Source organism: Bubalus bubalis, chromosome 16 (genome assembly GCF_019923935.1).
Source record: "Bubalus bubalis isolate 160015118507 breed Murrah chromosome 16, NDDB_SH_1, whole genome shotgun sequence".
Lineage (NCBI taxonomy): Eukaryota > Metazoa > Chordata > Mammalia > Artiodactyla > Bovidae > Bubalus > Bubalus bubalis.
The window spans coordinates 58591235-58600257 of record NC_059172.1 but is presented as its reverse complement, the minus strand read 5'-3'; positions in this window follow the sequence as shown (position 1 = coordinate 58600257).

Sequence of the window (9023 nt, the reverse complement as noted above, 5' to 3'; positions counted from 1 at the left end):
AAGAGCTGATAAACTAATTTCCCCTGGTGTGCCTAGTAACAGCCAAGAGTGTCTGACCTAGAGTCCCTCCTGAGGAAATATCAGACTGGTAGATGCAGCCACATGGTATTTGGGAGCTTTCTCAAGTTGGAAAAACTTAGGGATCCTCTAATCCCAACTGGTTTTGCAGATTTAGGAGGCTAAAGCTCAGGTGGGAAGAGGGACTTTCCCAAGGACACACAACTAAAAAATGACTGTCCATTAGTGCTGCTCAACAAAACAGCCCCAAACTTAAGGACCTAAAAGCAACAACCACGTATTTCACTCACAATTCTATGGACTGGAAATTTAGGTGAACTCAGCCGGGATGACTCATGCAGTCTGGGACCACTTGCAGGTCAGCGAGGTGGCTCTTTTTCTGGGTTTGACAGTCAACTGGGTGGTGGAGACAATTGGGCCGTGTATCTTTCACCATCTCAGCCAGCCAGCTGGTCTGGGTGGCAGCAGGGAGGCAGGCAAGCCTTCTGAGGACTAGGCTTGGGGCTGGTACATCATCACTTCTGCCATATTCTATTGGCCCAAGCGAGTCATAGGGGAGCCCATATTTGAGAAGAATGGGAATAGACTCTACCACTTGATGAGGAGAGCTGGGATGTCACACTGCAAGGAGTGGGGGCACTACAGGGAGGAATAAAGGATTGAGAGCTCTTCTTACACACTTAAGACTGGAACCCAAGTCTGCTGAGTCCTTGCTGAAAGTAGAGCAGCCCCTTCGGATCCCATCTGCATAACTCTTCCCTACTGTCCATGCCAGTCTCCTCCTCTACAATTCAGAAACATCCTCAGTGCTAGAAGAAGAAGAAAAAAAACAATCCAGCATTGGACAGAGTCAAGCTCTTCTGTGTTCTTGAGCAGAGACCATAGGAGCACAGCTTCTATGTAACTAAACCAACATCCCCCCAGTGCATCCATTGCTCCCAACTCCCACCTCCTCCAGGACACAGGCCAGAGTCCCCCTCCCTCTACCCTCAGCAAAGCCTCAGATCCCAGATTCCATTTTTTTTTTTTTTGGAGCTCTCCCACATAAGCTCTCCACTGTTCCATCGTCCTGGATGGGGAGATGGCAGCCAATTTCCCAACACTGAACAAGCTAGCCCCTAGAGTCACTTTTGAAACACCAGCAAGGTGGTATGCCAACTTCTTTTCTGGGGGAGAACAAAAGCTATTTTTCTCTGTTTTCTTCCCTTGATGGAGAGAACCAAGACCCCTTTTTGAATTCAACTTTCTCTTCTCTGGCATTAAAAAAAAAAAAATTTAAAAACAAATCTGTCAAAATTCCCACCCTGCTTTCCTAGTCATATTTTTTCATTCAGCTGGCTCCATGTGGGGGAGTCTTCTATTAATAGGTATACCAGGAGGCTTAGCAACTCAGGCAGAAGAGTACCTAGGAGAAAGCTGCAGAGGGCTGATGCCCAGAACAGTGAGCAGGAATCAAACGGGGCTTAATTAGGAAAACATGACTTCCCTATTAATGCCCCTGTCCGTGTGATGCTGCCGCTAGGAAAAAAAATGCCAAGAAGCTTATTTGTTTTGCAATTATGGATGAAATAAAAAATTACTTGGTCTAATTGGACCTCTTTTACTAAAAGAAGCGTGTAAAATAACCTCAGTTTCATTAGCAACTCAAAATGCACTACTCAGTGTGCTACATATGTTTAAGTGAAATGTGGAGGGTCAATTTGCTATGTAAATTTCCACAAATTTGGCTAAACTAAAACGATTAACCTAATGTGTATGCAAATTAACTTAATTGATAACGACTTTTCTCCAGGAACTTTAAAAGGGGGGAAAATATATTCCGATTCTAACAATCCTCCCAAGTGTTCCGTCACCCAATAGCAAAATGATATCTTGACAAATTAAAGAGAATATAATGAAATCAGATTAATTAATGCCAAGACCAATTAGCACATGCAAAGAAACAAATCTCACTAATAGACAAACTCAGCAATCATTTGAATGAGATTTTGAGAGCTTTCCCTATTTGTCAATTTGTGTGTGTGTGTGTAATTCCACCTCTGAAATGTTCCTTTTTGTTTAGGGTATAGAATGTAAGCTAGAACAGACCACACACTCTGAAACCTCCACTTGGATTAAGAAACTGAGCCTCAAAGAGATGAATTTATTTGTTCAATGTGGAATGGGCACATTGGCATTAGAACCCCTGTCTTTCTTCTTCTCTAGCACCCTGTCTGCCAGCTACACCCTAGAATGTAAGAAAACATTCCACTGTCCCTTCCCAGGAAGGGCTTGCTCTGCAGAAAAGCATTCACACCCTTATTTTCCCCAGGAGATGGTTGGTTTCCCAGGCCAGAAGGCAGGGAAAGCATTCTAGAAGGCCCCTTCAGCTCTGGGATTACCTGATCCTATAGTCTACAGTGGAATGTTTACCATATTAGAATGCAGTCTACATTAGAATATACCTATATATTTAAGAATTGAAGGGATTTTCATCTTGAGTCTCTTTTCCCTGACTCAGGCCACCTTTTTTCCACACCAAAAGCAATCATCATAACAAGCTGCAGAGCTAACCCCAGTTCCCGCTGGGCTTGCCTTAAACCCCTGAGCAGTTAACAGTGAATTCTCCAGGCTGGTCATTTAGCTGGGAAATTTTCAGCCCATCTCTCCCCTTCCCCACTTTCCCATAGTCAAGGACTCTAGGCTAACAGGCAGAGCTCTGACTTGGGTTTATCATTTTTATTTATTTATTTTTCTTGTTATTCCAGATGGTTATTGCTGGAAGACTGAAGTCTGAATAACTTCCAGTGGGATCCTCCGACACTGGCAGAGTGGAAGGAGAAGCAACTCAGGATGCTGCTGGCGCACCAGAGAGCAGGTAAGCCTCTATCAAGGAGCCAGAGGCGGCAGGAGCGATACCAACAGCACCCACTGGGCTCATTCCGTGGACTCGGGCAACGGGCTGCCTCCTGTGGTCAGCTCCCAGCCTTGAGGTTCAGTTCTTGCCCAGACCTAGGCAGGGCGATGGCATGGCAAACCAGAAGAATAAGAGCAAGAAAAGAGAAACTGGCTGGGGAGTCCATAGACCCATCACCGGGCCACTGACCTTGCCCAAGCCATTTCCCCTCTCTGGCTGTCAACTTCCTCCTCTGATAAACAGGAACAGGGAAATGGATGCATAATCTCTTTTGGCTCTGACTTTAAGCATAGCATTAGGCTCAAAAAGGACATCCACCTCATTGAGTTGTTAAGAGGATTCATAACTATATACATAAAGTGCTTAGGATTGTGCGTGGGACATAGTAAGTGATCAATAAATGTTAACTTGCATTATTTTTACCCAGCCAAGCGGTTCTTCCCTCCTTGCTTGAACACTAGTGGAAAGGGTTGCTACACAGTGGTGTGTGGGTAGATATTTAACCACCAGTGGAGGTTGTTAGTGGGACTCAACTTCGTCAAGTTTGCCAACTGCCTCAGTGTACATAATCCCACTATGGCTGAATGCTAGCTATCAACATTGAGTTAAACAGCTCACAAGATTTCTGAAAATTTAACAGTTTGTTTTTGCATGCCAGTATGAAATCGCTCCGGGGCTTCCCAGGTGGCACTAGTAGTAAAGAACCCACCTGCCAATGCAGGAGACATAAGGGACACAGGATTGATCTCTTGTGACGATCCCCTGGAGGAGGGCATGGCAACCCACTTCAGTATTCTTGACGGAGAATCCCATGGACAGAGGAGCCTGGCAGGCTGCTGTCCATAGAGTCGCACAGAGTTGGACACAACTGAAGCAACTTAGCACGCGTGCACGCGTGAGACAGCTCCAGGGCCTTCCCTGGAGGCTCAGTGGTAAAGAATCTGCCCGCCCATCCACCTGCCAATCATAAACAATCCAATCCCTAGGTAAGGAAGATCCCTTGGAGAAAGAAACGGCAAACCACTCCAGTATTCTTGTCTGGAGAATCCCATGGACAGAGCCTGGTGGGCTACAGTCCATGGGAGAGCAAAGAGTCAGACACAACTCATGTGTGTGAGCGACTGAGCGCACACACACGAGAGACAGCTCCAGAGCACTACTGAGATGCAATACCTCCCATTCTCATTCTATTTAAACAACGATCTGACTGCTGCCCGTCCTGCTCGTGGAGAGACTAGATGATAATCAAATAAAAGGTACTGGTGGTTATCTTCCCACACGGCCCTCTTGGGGGCCACCACAAATTTCCTCCCCATCCATCCTCTCCCACCTCCTCCCCTCAATGCTCCAAGCCAAGCAGTCTCTGTCTCTGGAAGCATAAGCTCACATTATCATTAATCTAAGCCAAGCATCATTGGGAAAGTAAATCTGCTGAAAAGAAACATTTATTCATTTTTAAATTTTGATGATGTACATATTAATCACTGTTGACAATTATCCACTCCACACGCCCTTGGATGAGTCACCTTGTCCCCATCCCCTCTGTCCTCTGCCTTTGACCCCAGCCTCAATTCTCACCATCATAGCCTCTCTTTTGGGGATGGTTTCACCTAGATCCCAAACTTGACATTCCTCCTGCTCCCAGGAAGTTGGTTATTTACCGACAGAAAATGGAGAATTAAAAGTAGAAAAATAAAACACCTTTCCCAGCGGGGGCCATAAAAGGCTCATGAAGTCATAAAGACAATTACTGGCAGGCCTATATGGAATACCCTCTGCGAGTCATCTGTCTTCTGCTGGCAATAAAGACATGCAGCAAATTAACCATGAGGGAGGCCCGCTCACTTACCCTGTAATTAGACAGAGCTGCAAGATGCTTCCTTTCAAACTTCACGTGGGAGGGTCTGTTCCGGCTCCAGGCGGCCCTCCTCCCAGCCCAGCCAGGCCTGGGCTCCTTTGGCAGTTGCACACACGACCGGGCTTGGAGCGGTGGAGGCAAAGGACAAGGCAACAGCCTCCCTTCAAAGGGGCCTCCCCTCAAGGCCCTGACAGTCTATTTACAGAGGTGGGCAGGGTGCAAAAATTCAGAGAAGTGACCATAAGCTTCTCTAAGTGACAGAAATACCTTTCTTTCCCTCCACAGCTTTCACCATGTACTCTCATGCAATGTGTATTTCAGCCACGTGAAAGGGCCTGTTTCTCAAGTTTGCCATCTGCCTTCTGACCTCCAGACTTTTGAATGTCCTGTTCCCTCTGCCTGGAATGTCCCTATCCCTACAAGGTCTCATCTTCCAGACAGTGTTAGTCACTCTGTAGTGTCCGACTTCTTGTGACCCCATGGACTGTAGCCCTCTAGGCTCCTCTGTCCATGGAATTCTCCAGGCAAGAATACTGGAGTGGGTTGCCATGCCCTTCTACAGGGGATCTTCCCAACCCAGGGATCGAACCTGGGTCTTCCGCATCATAGGCAGATTCTTAACCCTCTGAGCCACCAGGGTGCCCCCCATCTTCCAGAGACCGAATGCAAATCACAAGTCCTCCACAAAGCCTTCCCTGAGCCTAACCTGTCTGAGCAGGTTAACGAGCTCTTCACTCCCTGCCCACCTTTGTGCTAAACTTTTACTTTGTACTCATCCCATTGATTATAAATCAGTGTTTTGAAATTATATTCCTCACCCCAGATTGTGATTTGGGGGCATGGAGAAGGCTGACTAATGTCTTGAAATCCCATTTGTCATCCTACCCCCAATCCCAGCTCACAGCCCCATGCTCTCACCCAAGTACATGCCCGATAAATATTAACTGGAAGAATAAAGTCAAAAAAAAACCCAAAGAACTACCAGCTGAGTCTGTGATGTATTGAGAAGAAGGGGTAAGAGCCAAGTGCAGACCGTGGGGGGAGGGTTGGAGTTACAAGCCTGGTCCCTGTGTTTGGTGGAGACAGCGCCCACTCCACACCCCGTGTTCTTGGTTATGAGGTCCTTCCTCTCCACTCCGGACCCTGCTTTTTTGCAATCGACACCTCAATTCTGGCTCTGCACCGAAAAGAGGAAAATGAGAAGTGGTCAGGGAGCATCCTTGCATCTCCGGACAATCACCTAAGACATTAAGCTCCCAAGGGCAGAGTCTGGCATGCAGATGAGCATTGGCCCACGGGCCCTATGCTGAAAATAAATCTGCTGGAAGCAAGACGAGTTATTGGTTAAAAATAAAAGTTAAGGTGGTGCTGATGCTGCGTTTTCCTGAGCCCAGTGCATAGGCAGCCAGAACCTTCTTCTCCCAGGATGCCGGTGAGTGGGCAAAGGGCAAAGACTCATAGGGAAGAGGAGAGAATTTGCAGGCTGGTGGCTGGGCTCTTTGAGGAAGGAGGAGAGGAGAGGGGCTGGCAGAAGATCCAGGTGCCCAGGTGAGCCTTTCCACCAAGGCGCCTTTGGTGGATTTCTACCATTCCACCACTTTTGCTCTTTCAAAAGGGCTATTGTGACTTTGAGAATGAACTTACGGATGTCAGGGGGAAGGATGAGAGGAAGGGATTGTTAGGGAGTTTGGGATGGATGTGTACACACGGCTATATTTAAAATCTGCTATATTTAAAATCAACAAGTTCCTTCTGTGTAGCACATGGAACTCTGCTCAGTGTTATGTGGCAGCCTGGATGGGAGGGGAGTTTGGGGGAGAATGTGTACATGTATATGAATGGCTGAGTCCCTTTGCTGTCCACCTGAAACTATCACAACACTGTTAATTAGCTATACTCCAATACAAAATAAAAAGTTGTTGTTTTTTTTTTAAAAAAAGGGCTGTTGCCAAGTCTTGCCCCAAACTTCCTGCTGAACAGCAAATCAGAAGGCCTTTCAGTCCAGCAACGAATATTTATCAGGTGTCCACCACATGCCAGGCACTGCTCCAAATGCTACAAATACCAAGGTAAACAACATAGCCCCAGCCCTCATGGAGTTCTAGACCAGGTATGAGGTACGGGAGGGGGACAGTGTGGCGGATATACAAGTAACTAATGAAACTACCTAGGATGACTGTCTGTCACCATGGTGTATGATAGGGCCCTGTTCCAATCTGAGAACATTCACATGGAGGCCAGTGGTTGGATAGCATCTCCAGCTCCATGGACATGAGTTTGAGCAAGCTCTGGGAGATGGTGAAGGACAGGGAAGCCTGGTGTGCTGGAGTCCATGGGGTCACAAAGAGTGGGATACAACTAAGCAACTGAACAACCACAATGGAAACCAACAGGTGTGGGTGGGAGCTCCGGGCCAGCAAGGACCCCCAAATGAACCAGTGTGGCCACAGCGAGTGGGAGGGAAGGCTGATGGTGGCTAAAACCCAATGGTTGTAGACCACACTGAGGAATTGGACTTTCTAAGGGGACTGATGAGGACTGAAGTCCCACCCACCCTCCACTCCCCAAGCCTGCATCCTGGCACAGGACTGCGTTCCCCAGGGGAGGGTGTCTTTTCCAGCTTCACGAAGGCATCATCTGGGACCAAGCCTGCAGCACTGAGACCACCCACAGGAGTGCTGGCTCAAATCCACACACACAGGCACTGGTGAGTGTTAGACTAGACATCTCTGAGGCCCCTCCCACACTTGCCTTCTGTAAGTCTTTGAAAGAAGGGGGCAATTGTATCACAGGGGAGGGACGACCTGTGAGGGAAGAGACCTCAAACCTGAAGAGCCTTCATTGTCTTTACTGTTCTGTCTGGACCACCCAGCAGGCTTCCTACAGTTTCCTCACTGTCCAAAGCCTTGTGGAGGGGAGGGAGCTGATGCGGGCCTCGTGATCTGAGCAGGACACAGGCCAGGGCTGCTGCAGGAAGGGACACCTTGGATGAGCAGCCTTTGTGGGTCAGGTCTTGCAGGTGTGCTCTGGCTTCCTTCAGAGGACAGCCCAGGGAGCAGAGTCCTTGGGGAGAAGGCATTGTTTGCACAAAGTGTCTGTCGTTGCCTGAGGCCTGCAGATCCCCTGGACATGGTCCCTTGCTGGCTGGCACTCATCTTCCCTGTGCTGGGAGGATGCAGGGCGCTCTGTCAGATCCCATCCATCAGGGCATCGTGGGGGCACCGCAGGCACCACTGGCCCAGGGCTCGGCCTCCAGCTCCAGTGCCTGGGGAGGAGAGGTGGCTTCTTCTGTTTCCCTGCTCTCTGGTCCTGCAGCGGCTGTCCCCCACCTCCTTCCCTTCCATGTCTCACCCCTACAGCAGCCATCCCCAGCCTCCTTCCCCATCCACATCTCACCCCTGCAGCAGCCGCCCCCAGCCTCCTTCCCCATTCACGTCTCACCCCAGCAGCAGATACCCAAGCTCAAACTTCTGACATCTCCCCGTCCCCGCACCTTGCCTTGACAGGCTGAGCCTCTCAAAACTACCCCCTGGATTTGGTTGCTGGCACTCCAGTAATAATAACTGTGTCCATCTCTGGATGCTATCAGTAGCAGACCCTGTCCCAGGGGGACAAACAGAGCAGGGCAGGAGTCCATGAACAGACATATCCTTGCCTGCTCCCAGCATTAGTTAAAAATGATGTGACATCCTACTGTATAGCACAAGGAACTATATTCGATATCCTGGGATAAACCATAAAACCATTCTTTTCCATATGGTTTATATCTATCTATCTATATCTATATATGCTGTGTGCTGTGCTTAGTCGCTCAGTTGTGTCTGACTCTTTGTGACCCCATGGACTGTAAACCGCTAGGCTCCTCTGTCCATAGGATTCTCCAGGCAAAAATGCTGGAGTGGGTTCCTATGCCCTCCTCCAGGGGAGTCTTCCCAACCCAGGGACTGAGCCGGGTTCTGCACGCATTGCAATCCTGCATTGCAAGTGGATTCTTTATCGTCTGAGCCACCAAGGAAGCCCATGTATACATGTATAATGGAATCATTTTACTGTCCAGCAGAAACTAACACAATATTGTAAATCAACTATACTTCAATAAAATAAATCTGAAAAAAAAATCTATGTTACATTTGACAGCTATGTAACATGCTGAGCCTCAGTTTCCTCATTTGTAAAAAAGTGCAAGGGATTATGGAGAGGAACAGATGAGATTAACGTGGAAATAACTTCATATGGTGCCTCGTGCAAAGT